The sequence below is a fragment of the Schistocerca americana genome, chromosome 1, assembly GCF_021461395.2.
Source record: "Schistocerca americana isolate TAMUIC-IGC-003095 chromosome 1, iqSchAmer2.1, whole genome shotgun sequence".
Taxonomy (NCBI): Eukaryota; Metazoa; Arthropoda; class Insecta; order Orthoptera; family Acrididae; genus Schistocerca; species Schistocerca americana.
Window position 1 is genome coordinate 1,168,609,687 of NC_060119.1, and position 12,984 is coordinate 1,168,622,670.

Sequence of the window (12,984 nt, forward strand, 5' to 3'; positions counted from 1 at the left end):
TCACGTCCACGCTGTCGCGGCATGCTACCAGTGTTAAAGACTGTGATGGAGTTCAGTATGCCACGGCAAACTGGCTGACACTGACGGCGGCGGTGCACAAATGCTGCGCAGCTAGCGCCATTCGACGGCCAACACCGCGGTTCCTGGTTTGTCCGCTGTGCCGTGCGTGTGATCATTGCTTGTACAGCCCTCTCGCAGTGTCCGGAGCAAGTATGGTGGGTCTGACACACCGGTGTCAATGTGTTCTTTTTTCCATTTCCAGGAGTGTACATTCTCAGAAATATCTTCCGCAGATTAAGGCCTATGTTTGATACCAGTAGACGTCTCTTGGCCAAAAATTCTCTCTTTGTTCTTTTGTCTTCCTTGTTTCATCTGTCTTGGTATACTTGGCTGCCTAGGTAGCAGAATTCCTTAACCTCATCTACTTCGTGATCACCATTCCAGATGTTAAGTTTCTTGCTGTTCTCATTCCTGCCACCTATCATTACTTTCGTCTTTCTTCGATTTACTTTCTATCCATATTCTGTGCTCATTAGAACGTTCATTCGATTCAGCACATCCTGTAATTATTTTTCATGAATGAGGACACCAATGTCATCAACGAATCTTATCATTGATATTCTTTCACTCTGGATTTTAATCCCATTCTTGAAACACTCTGTTTTCGTCGTTGATTCTTCGAACAGCAGGGGTGAAAGACTGCAACCCCGTTTTACACCTTTTTTAATCAGAGCACTTTGAACTTGGTCTTCCAGTCTTATTGTTCCCTCTTGATTCTTGTACATACTGAACATCACCCTGCTTTCCCTGTAGCTATAGTGCACATCATTTACGATGGCGCCCGAGTTTAGGTTCGTTCTGCGCATCTCGCGTCACAAAACAGTCAGCCAATGAACAGAGAATGACGTTGCCGGAGCTCGACTGCAATGCAGAGCACCGACGAGTGTCTTCAGTTTTAGAAACGTTCAGTCATAAATAAAGTAATTGAACAAAATCAATGTCTTGATAGCAGACTTTCTTTTATAGAAAGTTTGGAAAAAGCATTCTTTATACCAATTGCTTCATATTCTATTAATTAATTAAACCAAACAAGCCATAAGCCTCCTAATTCAGGCGATAGTAAGGAAAGGTGTTTGTATCATCCTCACAAACCGCTTTTTCCCAATAAAGAACGGTGGTAATTGTTTATTTCCTATTATACTTCGACAAAACGTGAGTAATTCATAGTCATACCAACAGTGTTTGTCAGTATTTTGGGTGATATTTTAAAGTCCTCCAGGAATTACATTGATTGATGAGCTGTGTTAGTATAATGGTTAAGGTGTTTGGCTGCTAAACGAGAGGGTCTGTGCTCCAACCTTGTTCGGTGCTTAATATTTTCTTTATTTAAAAACAATATCGAAGTGTCTTACCTCATGAATTTTACTCGTTTGAATGTAATTTTCGGAAATTTCTAGTGCTTTGTCTCTTCATTATAATCTTAATAAGTATTCGGTTTTTTCTAATTTTGTCCTCCAATATTTCTTTTCACAGCAATTAAAAAGAATGAAAAGGCACACATACAATATTCATGTTAACTGTTTTGTTTGTGTATCTTCTCCTCTGCAGTCGCTGTTTTACTATTCATATTGAGATATATTCTTTTGCGACAGTATTAAAAGTATTATTTAGAGCAGAATTTCGGCTCGTACGTTGCCGAACTACTTGATTGTCTGAGGCAATTCTTTGCTTCGCTGCTTTGGCAACATCTTCATATTCAACGTTTTCGTCGACTGCACTATGTTTTGGCAAGTATTTGCTGTTCGTTGTGACAAACACAAATTGTTTGCGCACTGCGCCTCACTGTCAATATATTTTAGTTTCTATGTTTTATTACGTCCACAATTCAGTTTTGTGTACTTCGCCAACTTTGTTTTAATCAGAACTTTTTAGAAAAAAGCGAACTGACTCTGGTATAAATAAAACTTTTATTACAGTCGCGAAAGACGGAATATTTCTCAATATTACACACGACACCTACCTGGTACTTAAATTAAATGAAACATTGTTATACAGTAAACTTTATATGAAATTTAGGTATCTTGTCCACATTGCAATCTCAACATTCTGGCAACTAAAATTGACCATACGGAAAGTATACGCTCTGGACTTTTACCTCTGTAAATTCTTCGAAATTTCGTGCAATGGTTTACTACATTTAATGGTGCACAATAACTGCATTGAACATCGAAACAATATTAAGTCATTTGTGGGGGGAAGGTATCAGTCAAGAAGATGTGTAAAAATAAAATTTTTGGGCCAAATAGTTTTTGTGAAATCGAATGATAAGTGTGTCGAAGCAGTCGGAACACCATGTATCAGCACAGGCGAGCAGTGTAGTGATGACAAAATCGCGCACAGCGCGGAATGCGGGGAGGACGTCTCTGTAGCAGCGAAAGGGTTAATGTGGCCGTGGTGGCTTTACTTCATAAACTGCGCGCTCCCCCCTAAACGTAAGTTTGCCAACTATACTACACAATGGCGCGTGCGTCGTTTCCAACTGGCAACGCAGCAATCTCCCGCGTCTGGGCGGGCATGCGTGAGCCGCCAAGATAGAACAATTTAACTATAAACTCCCATATTTTTCAGAATTTCGAACATCTTGTACTACTTCACAATGTCGAACACATTTTCTAGGTCGAAAAACCCTGTGAGCGTATCTGGACTTTTCTTCAGTCTTGCTTCCATTATCAAGCGCAAAGTCAGAACTACATCTCTGGTGCCTTTACCTCTCCTAAAACCAAACTGATCGTCATCTAACATACTAGAAATACATTAGTATATATCTGCACATATTACTAAATTAAAACGCCAGCCACGTTTTACCGTCTGTATGTGAAAGCTAAAGTCAGGAACTAGTGTAGTGGTTTTGATATAGTTATCATTAATAAATGGAGTGACTCCCAAGGAAGGTTTTTATACATAATTTATTAGCTCTACGACAGACAAATCGTTCGGCTGTAAGATACTTAGCGCTAGCCATGCGAAGCTGGGCAGGCTGCTAGTTTAATATAAGTGTGTCAGTGTGTCTTTTCGAAGGTAGTTGCATGGAGCGTATCCATGTACAGGAGTGACACGTGGACGATAAGCAGTTCAGAGAAGAAGAAGACAGAAGCTTTTGAAATGTTCTACGGCAGACTGCTGTAGATTAAACATGTAAACCGCATACCTACTGAAGAAGCATTGGCGTGAATTGGGGAAACAAGGAATTCATGGCACAATCTGAGTAAGCTAAGATTTCAGTTGATAAAGACGGGTCCTGAGACATCAAGGAACTGTCAATCTGGCGTCTCTCCCCCCCTCCCCCCCCCCCTCTCTCTCTCTCTCTCTCTCTCTGTGTGTGTGTGTGTGTGTGTGTGTGTGTGTGTGTATGTATGTATGTGGGAGGGGGAAGTAACGATTGTAGATGGGGACCTAAGCACAAATACAGGAAGCAAACTGAAACGGATGTAGGTCGCAGTAGTTATTCGTAGGTGAAGAGAATTGCCCAGGATGTACTAGCGTGGAGAGGTTCATCAATCCAGTCTTGGTACTGCGGACCACAACAGCAACAACAACAACAATAGCTGCCAATATAAAAAAATCTAAGTATGTAAAGTTTTTCTCGCCTTGTGCCACTTTCCCTCGTTCTCGTTCGTTGATAATCTATAGTCCACAAGAGGTCTTGCAATATGTGGTGGAGGGTTCTTTGTGTACGACTTTCAGTTGCCTCTTTTTCCTGTTTCAGTAGCTAATGTATCGCGGGAAGAAAAATTGCCAGTAAGCCTTCGTGTGGGCTCGAAACTACCTAATTTTATCTTCATTGTCCATTCGCGAGATATACTTAGGAGGAAGCTACGAACACTGACTGGAAAAAAATGTCAACACAAAAACATAAGTAGTATAAAGTATTGAAACTTCGGGGATACATCTATCTATACCATGTGATGAAAAGTATCCGGATACCTGACTGAAAATGACTTACAAGTTCGTGGCGCCCTCCATCGGTAATGCTGGAATTCAATATGATGTTGGCCCATCCTTAGCCTTGATGACAGCTTCCACTCTCGCAGGCATACTTTCAATCAGGTGCTTGAAGGTTTCTTGGAGAATGATAGACCATTCTTAAAAGAAAAAAAAAAATGGCTCTGAGCACTATGGGACCTAACATCTGAGGTCATCAGTCCCCTAGAACTTAGAACTACTTAAACCTAACTAACCTAAGGACGTCACACACATCCATGCCCGAGGCAGGATTCGAACCTGCGACCGTAGCAGTCTCGCGGTTCCGGACTGAAGCGCCTAGAATCGCACGGCCACCGCGGCCGGCGCCCGTTCTTCACGGAGTGCTGCACTAAGGAGAGGTATCGATGTCGGTCGGTGAGGCCTGGCACGAAATCGACGTTCCAAAACATCCCGAAGGTGTTCTATAGGATTCAGGTCATAACTCTGTGCAGGCCAGTCAATTACAGGGATGTTATTTGTCATGTAACCACTCCGCCACAGCCCGTACATTCTGAACAGGTGCTCGATCGTATTGAAAGACGCAATAGACATCCCCGAATTGCTCTTCAACAGTGGGAAGCAAGAAGGTGCTTAAAACATCAATGCAGGCCCGTGCTGTGATAGTACCTCGCAAAATAACAAGTGGTGCAAGCCCCCTCCATGAAAAACACGACCACACCATAACACCACCGCCTCAGAATTTCACTGTTGGCACTACACGCGCTGGCAGTCGACGTTCACCGGGTACTCCCCATACCCACACCCTGCCATCGGATCGCCACATTGTGTACCGTGATTCGTCACTCCACACAACCTTTCTCCACTGTTCAATCGTCCACTGTTTATGCTACTTACTTCAAGCGAGGCGTTGTTTGGCATTTACCAGTGTGATGTGTGGCTTATGAGCAGCCGCTCGACCATGAAATCCAAGTTTTCTCACCTCCCGCCTAACTGTCATAGTACTTTCAGTGGATCCTGATGCAGTTTGGAATTCCTTTGTGATGGTCTGGATATATGTGTGCCTATTACATATTACGATCCTCTTCAATGTCGGTGTTCTCTGTCAGTCAACAGACGAGGCCGGCCTGTACGCTTTTGTGCTGTACGTGTCCCTTCACGTTTCCACTTCACTATCACATCGGGAACAGTGGACCTAGGGATGTTTAGGAGTGTGAAAATCTCGCATACAGGCGTATGACACAAGTGACACCCAATCACCTGACCGCGTTCGAAGTCCGTGAGTTCCGCGTAGCGCCCCATTCTGCTCTCTCACTGTGTCTAATGACTACTGCGGTCGCTGATACGGAGTACCTGGCAGTAGGTGTCAGCAGAATAAATCTAATATGAAAAACGTATATTTTCGGGTGTGTCCGGATACTTTTGAACACATAGTGTAGGTAACATATTTATGTGATTAACGTTGCGATATAACAAGTTAATTCAAGCACGAGATAAGTCATTGCAAATTTGAAATGGTGGTACATTAATAACCGGTATAACCCCAAAAATGTTAAGCACGCAAACGTCCTTGCTTTGTCTTGAACAGGTGACGGATGTCACTTTGTGGGATGGAGTTCGTTGCCTGTTGTATTGTATTGTGTTGTGTGTTAACCGGGGACCTAGAAACGGCGGAGATGCTCCGTCCCCGCCGCAGCCGCAGTGGTCCACAACGCCGCGACGACTACCGCAGTCCACTTCACCCCTCCGCCGCCCCACACCGAACCCAGGGTTATTGTGCGGTTCGGCCCCCGGTGGACCCCCCAGGGAACGTCTCACACCAGACGAGTGTAACCCCTATGTTTGCGTGGTAGGGTAATGGTGGTGTACGCGTACGTGGAGAACTTGTTTGCGCAACAATCGCCGACATAGTGTAACTGGGGCGGAATAAGGGGAACCAGCCCACATTCGCCGAGGCAGATGGAAAGCCGCCTAAAAACCATCCACAGACTGGCCGGTTCACCGGACCCCCACACAAGTCCGCCGGACGTATTCGTGCCGGAGACCAGGCGCTCCTTCCCGCCCGGAAAGCCGTGCGTTAGACCGCACGGACAACCGGGCGGGCCTTCGTTGCCTGTTACACTTGGTCGGTCAATACAGGGACGGTTAATGCTGTTTACGGATGACACTGGCGTTTTTGTGCTCCGTTGGAGACAGATCTGGTGATCGAGCAGACCAAGGCAACTTGTCGACTCTCTGTGCAGCGTGTCGTGTTACAACGGTGATATGTGGGCGAGCGTTATCCTATTGGAAAACAATTCTCGGACTGCTGCTCATGAATGGCAACACAACAGATCGAATCACCAGAATGACGTACAAATTTGCAGTTAAGGTGTGTGGGAAAACCACGAGAGTAGTCTAGGTCCAGTGTGTCTAGCGCGCACACAGATTGATTGCAGGGCTTCAGCTGACCTCCTTCTAACCAACACACACACACAGGCAGAACCGGCTTTCATCAGAAAACACAGCAGACCTCCATCGTGCCCTCGAGTGAGCTCTCGCTTGACGTCACTGAAGTTGCAAATGGCGGTGGTTTGGTGTCAGTGGAATGCCTGCTACAGTGTATTTAGTTTGGAGCTGACCTTGAAGTAAACGATTTATAACACTTCGTTGAGTCACTGTGATACCAACTGTTGCTGAAGTTGCTGCTGCAGGTGCAGTATAATACACCAGAGCCATAGGCCGAACACGATAGTTTTCCCTCTAGAGGAACGGAAGGTTCCAAATGATTGGAAAAGAGCACAGGTAGTTCCAGTTTTCAAGAAGGGTCGTCGAGCAGATGCGCAAAACTATACGCCTATATCTCTGACATCGATCTGTTGTAGAATTTTAGAACATCTTTTTTGCTCGCGTATCATGTCATTTCTGGAAACCCAGCATCTACTCTGTAGGAATCAACATGTATTCCGGAAACAGCGATCGTTTGAGACCTAACTCGCTTTATCTGTTCATGAGACCCAGAAAATATTAGATACAGGCTCCCAGGTAGATGCCATTTTCCTTTACTTTCGGAAGGCGTTCGATACAGTTCCGCCTGACAAACAAAGTAAGAGCCTACTGAATATCAGACCAGCTGCGTGACTGGATTGAAGAGTTTTTAGCAAACAGAACACAGCATGTCGTTCTCAATGGAGAGACGTCTAGAGACGTTAAAACAAGCTCTGGTGTGCCACAGGGGAGTGTTGTGGGACCATTGCTTTTCACAATATAAATATAAATGACCTAGTAGATAGTGTCGGAAGTTCCATGCGGATTTTCGCGGATGATGCTGTAGTACACAGAGAAGTTGCAGCGTTAGAAAATTGCAGCTAAATGCAGGAAGATCTGCAGCGGATAGGCACTTGGTGCAGGGACTGGCAACTGACCCTTAACATAGACAAATGTAATGTATTGCGAATACATAGAAAGAAGGATCCTTTATTGTACACTGGTAGCAGTTACTTCTGCAAAATATCTGGGAGTATGCGTACGGAACGATTTGAAGTGGAACGATCATATAAAATTAATTGTTGGTAAGGCGGGTGCCAGGTTGAGATTCATTGGGAGAGTCCTTAGAAAATGTAGTCCATCAACAAAGGAGGTGGCTTACAAAACACTCGTTCGACCTGTACTTGAGTATTCCTCATCAGTGTGGGATCCGTACCAGGTCGGTTTGACAGAGGAGATAGAGAAGATCCAGAGAAGAGCGGCGCGTTTCGTCACAGGGTTATTTGCAAAGCGGAGATGTTTAGCAAACTCAACTGGCAGACTCAGCAAGAGAGGCGCTGTGCATCGCAGTGTAGCTTGCTCGCCAGGTTTCGAGAGGGTGCGTTTCTGGATGAGGTATCGAATATATTGCTTCCCCATATTTATACCTCCCGATGAGATCACGAATGTAAAATTAGAGAGATTCGAGCGCGCACGGAGGCTTTCCGGTAGTCGTTCTTCCCGCGAACCATACGCGACTAGAACAGGAAAGGGAGGTAATGATAGTGGTACGTAAAGTGCCCTCCGCCACACACCGTTGGGTGGCTTGCGGAGTGTAAATGTAGATGTAGATGTAGTGCCACGCGACCGTCTGCAGTCCGGGCTTCTGGCGATCATACATTCTCGTGACCACCGCCGCCAGCAATCATGTGTGGCTATTCCTGCCATGTCTTTCTGCAATATCGTAGAAGAAACAACTAGCTTCTCGTAGCCCTATTGCATGACCTCGTTGAAACTCAATGAAGTGTTGATAATGGCGTCTTTGTAGCCTTAAAGGCATACTTGACTAACATCAACTCACCAAGTCCAATCTCAAAGACAGCTAAATCTCTCGACCGTTACGGCGTGTATTTAAAGCAAACCTGATTTGTATCCTCATAGTGGCGCTGCTATCGCCACTCTTTTGCGACTGGTGCGAAATTTGAATAGAAATCATCTTTCAGTTGTGGAAACAAGCTTACCAACTATTGCTTATGTCGCACAACTCCTTCTTGCTGCTGCGATCTTATTTCCGTCAGTGTCTTTGGTGACTCTTCCAGGAACGTATGCTGTCGGATCTTTGTAGAATGCTTCTCTTGTAGCGTCTGCTAACGGAGTCGACTGAGCATCTCCGTGACGCTTTCGTGTTTACAAAATAATCCTGTAAAGAAACACGCCTCTCTTCTTTGGATTTTGTCAATTTTTTCTGTCAGTCCGATCTGGTACGGGTCGCATACTGGCGAGCAATACTCAAGTATGGAAGAGTCCTTCGACACCTCGACCAAGCAGCTCGTCAAGCCAGGAGTAACGTTAAGACCTTCTTGACTCGTGTAGGGATTTGCCTGTCTGGAGGTCATTTATGGAATGTTCTTACACTGCTTATACTGATTACTTCACACACTCCCAATCCCGGACGCGCAGGAAATTCACGTCTAGGCGAATTCATACGCACTAGGGGCCTAAACTAGGGTTCAAATGGCTCTGAGCGCTATGGCACTTAACAAATGGTTCAAATGGCTCTGAGCACTATGGGACTCAACTTCTGAGGTCATTAGTCCCCTAGAACTTAGAACTAGTTAAACCTAACTAACCTAAAGACATCACACACATCCATGCCCGAGGCAGGATTCGAACCTGCGACCGTAGCGGTCTTGCGGTTCCAGACTGCAGCGCCTAGAACCGCACGGCCACTTGGGCCGGCGGGACTTAACATCTGAGGTCATCAGTCCCCTATAACTTAGAACTACTTAAACCTAACTAACCTAAGGACATCATACACATCCATGACAGAGGCAGGATTAGAACCTGCGGCCGTAGCGGTCGTGCGGTTTCGGACTGAAGAGCCTAGAACCGCTTGGCCACCGCGGCCGGCGCCTAAACTGTATCCCCAGTGAATGAGCTATGGGTTATTAAAATGATGACCTGTATTGAAATACCCTACATCTGACAGCGTGTACATAAAATTCATCCCTACAGGTGAAATGTAAAATTTTCAATACTCTAAGAGATGAATTCCAAAACTGACTGTCTTACACTTTTTGTAATTACATTTCACGCATTGAATTAAATGCCACTGTTTAACATGAAACTTCAAAATCAGCAATCACAGTGAAATATACCAACACTTCAATACTTCAGACTCAAATCACAAAGATTCTAATCACTGTAACGAATTCTTTCATAAATTCAAGATTCTTTCATAAATTCAATATTCAATGTTAATCCAATAAAACACTCGTCTGGGGCAAGTTTATACATTGCACAACAAAATTAAATGATCAATTTTTCGAATTCCCGTAATTGTCACCCATTTGGATTCGTAAGTTAGAGATTTGGCTCATAAGTACCTACTAACTTCGTCTGTAATTATGCAAAAGCGTGGCGCCCTCGGACGTCAGCCTTGGGCTCAGCGACGCTACAAAAAGGTGTCGACAAATGCGAAAAAAAAGACCACAGCTCAGAAGTTCATATGAGCTCTGAGATACGTTAATAGGTTAATGATACCACAGTGGCACCAAATTTCACCACAATCCTTTCCAACACTACGGTGGACGTGTCACACAATGGGAATGTCGTCACACCCCATCCTACCCACTTTTCACCCCTTCTGCTGCCGCCTCTGCGATGAAGATCAGAATCTCGACATCCAACGTCGAAATCACTCGGTTTTCTCATGGGTGGTCTAGGTATACATGATCCGAAGCCACAAGGGCTTTTGTGCTTTCTCAGCGCTTCTGTTTCGCGCCCTCATCTAGCGCGTGATCACGGGGTGTGTGTGTGTGTGTGGAGGGGGGAGGGGAGTAGGGTGCTATACTATCATGTGCGTGAATAAAACGTCAACGTGTTCCTCTAAGCCACTCCACTTCGGCAACGCCTTCGGTGCCATCCACGCACCTTTGTTGAGCACTTTAAAAGTGTACGTGTCGAAAACTTCGACACCAATTTAGTCTTGCGGCTGCATGAGCGCCTGATGGAAGGCAAACACCTTAGGCGTGTTGAAGTGGTTGCCTTGCCTTCAGGCGTTAGTGTAGCCCAGACACTAAATACAGGGTTATTACAAATGATTGAAGCGATTTCACAGCTCTACAATAACTTTATTATTTGAGATATTTTCACAATGCTTTGCACACATATACAAAAACTCAAAAAGTTTTTTTAGGCATTCACAAATGTTCGATATGTGCCCCTTTAGTGATTCGGCAGACATCAAGCCGATAATCAAGTTTCTCCCACACTCGGCGCTGCATGTCCCCATCAATGAGTTCGAAAGCATCGTTGATGCGAGCTCGCAGTTCTGGCACATTGTGTCTGTTCACTTCACCATTAGGAAAAAAATGTTGCTTCATCACTGAAAACATGTTTCGCTCTGAACGCATCCTCTTCCATGAGCTGTTGCAACCGCGCCGAAAATTCAAAGCGTTTGACTTTGTCATCGGATGTCAGGGCTTGTAGCAATTGTAAACGGTAAGGCTTCTGCTTCAGCCTTTTCCGTAAGATTTTCCAAACCGTCGGCTGTGGTACGTTTAGCTCCCTGCTCGCTTTATTCGTCGACTTCCGCGGGCTACGCGTGAAACTTGCCCGCACGCGTTCAACCGTTTCTTCGCTCACTGCAGGCCGACCCGTTGATTTCCCCTTACAGAGGCATCCAGAAGCTTTAAACTGCGCATACCATCGCCGAATGGAGTTAGCAGTTGGTGGATCTTTGTTGAACTTCGTCCTGAAGTGTCGTTGCACTGTTATGACTGACTGATGTGAGTGCATTTCAAGCACGACATACGCTTTCTCGGCTGCTGTCGCCATTTTGTCTCACTGCGCTCTCGAGCGCTCTGGCAGCAGAAACCTGAAGTGCGGCTTCAGCCGAACAAAACTTTATGAGTTTTTCTACGTTTCTGTAGTGTGTCGTGACCATATGTCAATGAATGGAGCTACAGTGAATTTATGAAATCGCTTCAATCATTTGTAATAGCCCTGTAGATTTCGAAATTTCTTACAGGTATATTTTTAAAGTGGTCAACAAAGGTGCGTGGGTGGTACCGAGGGTGCTGCCAAATTGGGGAATCTTGGAGGTTAGAGGGAGCATTTGCAATTTTATTCACGCACATAACAATGTAGCACCCCTTCTCTCCACCCTCCCCCCCCCCCCCCCCCTCACGCGATCACACTACATGAGGGCGCGAAACAGCGAAACAGAAGCCCTGAAAAAGCGTTAAATCCCTTCCCCTTCGCTGCATCGGATCACGTTCAAATTTTGTCGTATGGTTTTGTACCAACTAGAGCAAAAATTACTCACGCACTTGCCAATGTCACCCTCCTCCCTCTATGAAAACGCCACAGAAGGATGCAAAACAGGAGGGCTGAAAAAGTATAAACAATCTTTCCTGGTTCAGATCAAATTCCCTAGTGGTTACATCCTGCATAACAGAGCAAAAGGTTTTGTCTCACTACACGTCAGATCACATTTCAATGAGGTGGCAGCCCCACGATGTCCTTAGAGTAGTACCGAAACACCTCGCGGGGTGGCAGCAATGTCGAACGTTGTCAAGAGTGTCATCCTGTTGCTCACGTCATTGCAAACTGTCGTTTTCTTCAGCGAAATGTGTGGAAATCGATGCCCCAAAGGAAAGGGTAGTTACATGACGCTCTTTCTACTCCCTGAGGTCTTTTCGTGACGGTTCTGAGCTGTGGTTTGTCTGAAATGTTTCTCTCAGCCTCCTATAAGAAAACAGCGTGATTAAATGAAACAAGTTTACTGTTACCAGTCACTGTTTATTTATCTCCACGACGCGTTTCAAAGGTCTAAACCTCAGACGCCATATTTGTTTACAAAGTATGACAGTATACATGTGATGTGTTTCGACAGCGAAAGGAACCTGTGACGACTGGAGACAGTGCCACAACTTCTCCCAAAAAACCGTAACACAACACACACACACACACACACACACACACACACACACACACACAAATGTCATACTGTTGTTGTTGTGGTCTTCAGTCCTGAGACTGGTTTGATGCAGCTCTCCATGCTACTCTATCCAGTGCAAGCTTCTTCATCTCCCAATACGTACTGTAGCCTACATCGTTCTGAATCTGTTTAGTGTATTCATCTCTTGGTCTCCCTCTACGATTTTTACTCTCCACGCTGCTCTCCAATGCTAAATTGGTGATCCCTTGATGCCTCAGAACATGTCCTACCAACCGATCCCTTCTTCTTGTCTAGTTGTGCCACAAACTCCTCCCCAATCTTATTCAATACCTCCTCATTAGTTATTAATCTTCAGCATTCTTCTGTAGCACCACATTTCGAAAGCTTCTATTCTTCTTGTCCAAACTATTTGTCGTCCATGTTTCAGAAACGACTTCCTGACACTTAAATCTATACTCGATGTTAACAAATTTCTTTTCTTCAGAAACGCTTTCCTTGCCATTGCCAGTCTACATTTTATATCCTCTCTACTTCGACCATCATCAGTTATTTTGCTCCCCAAATAGCAAAACTCCTAATCTAATTCCCTCAGC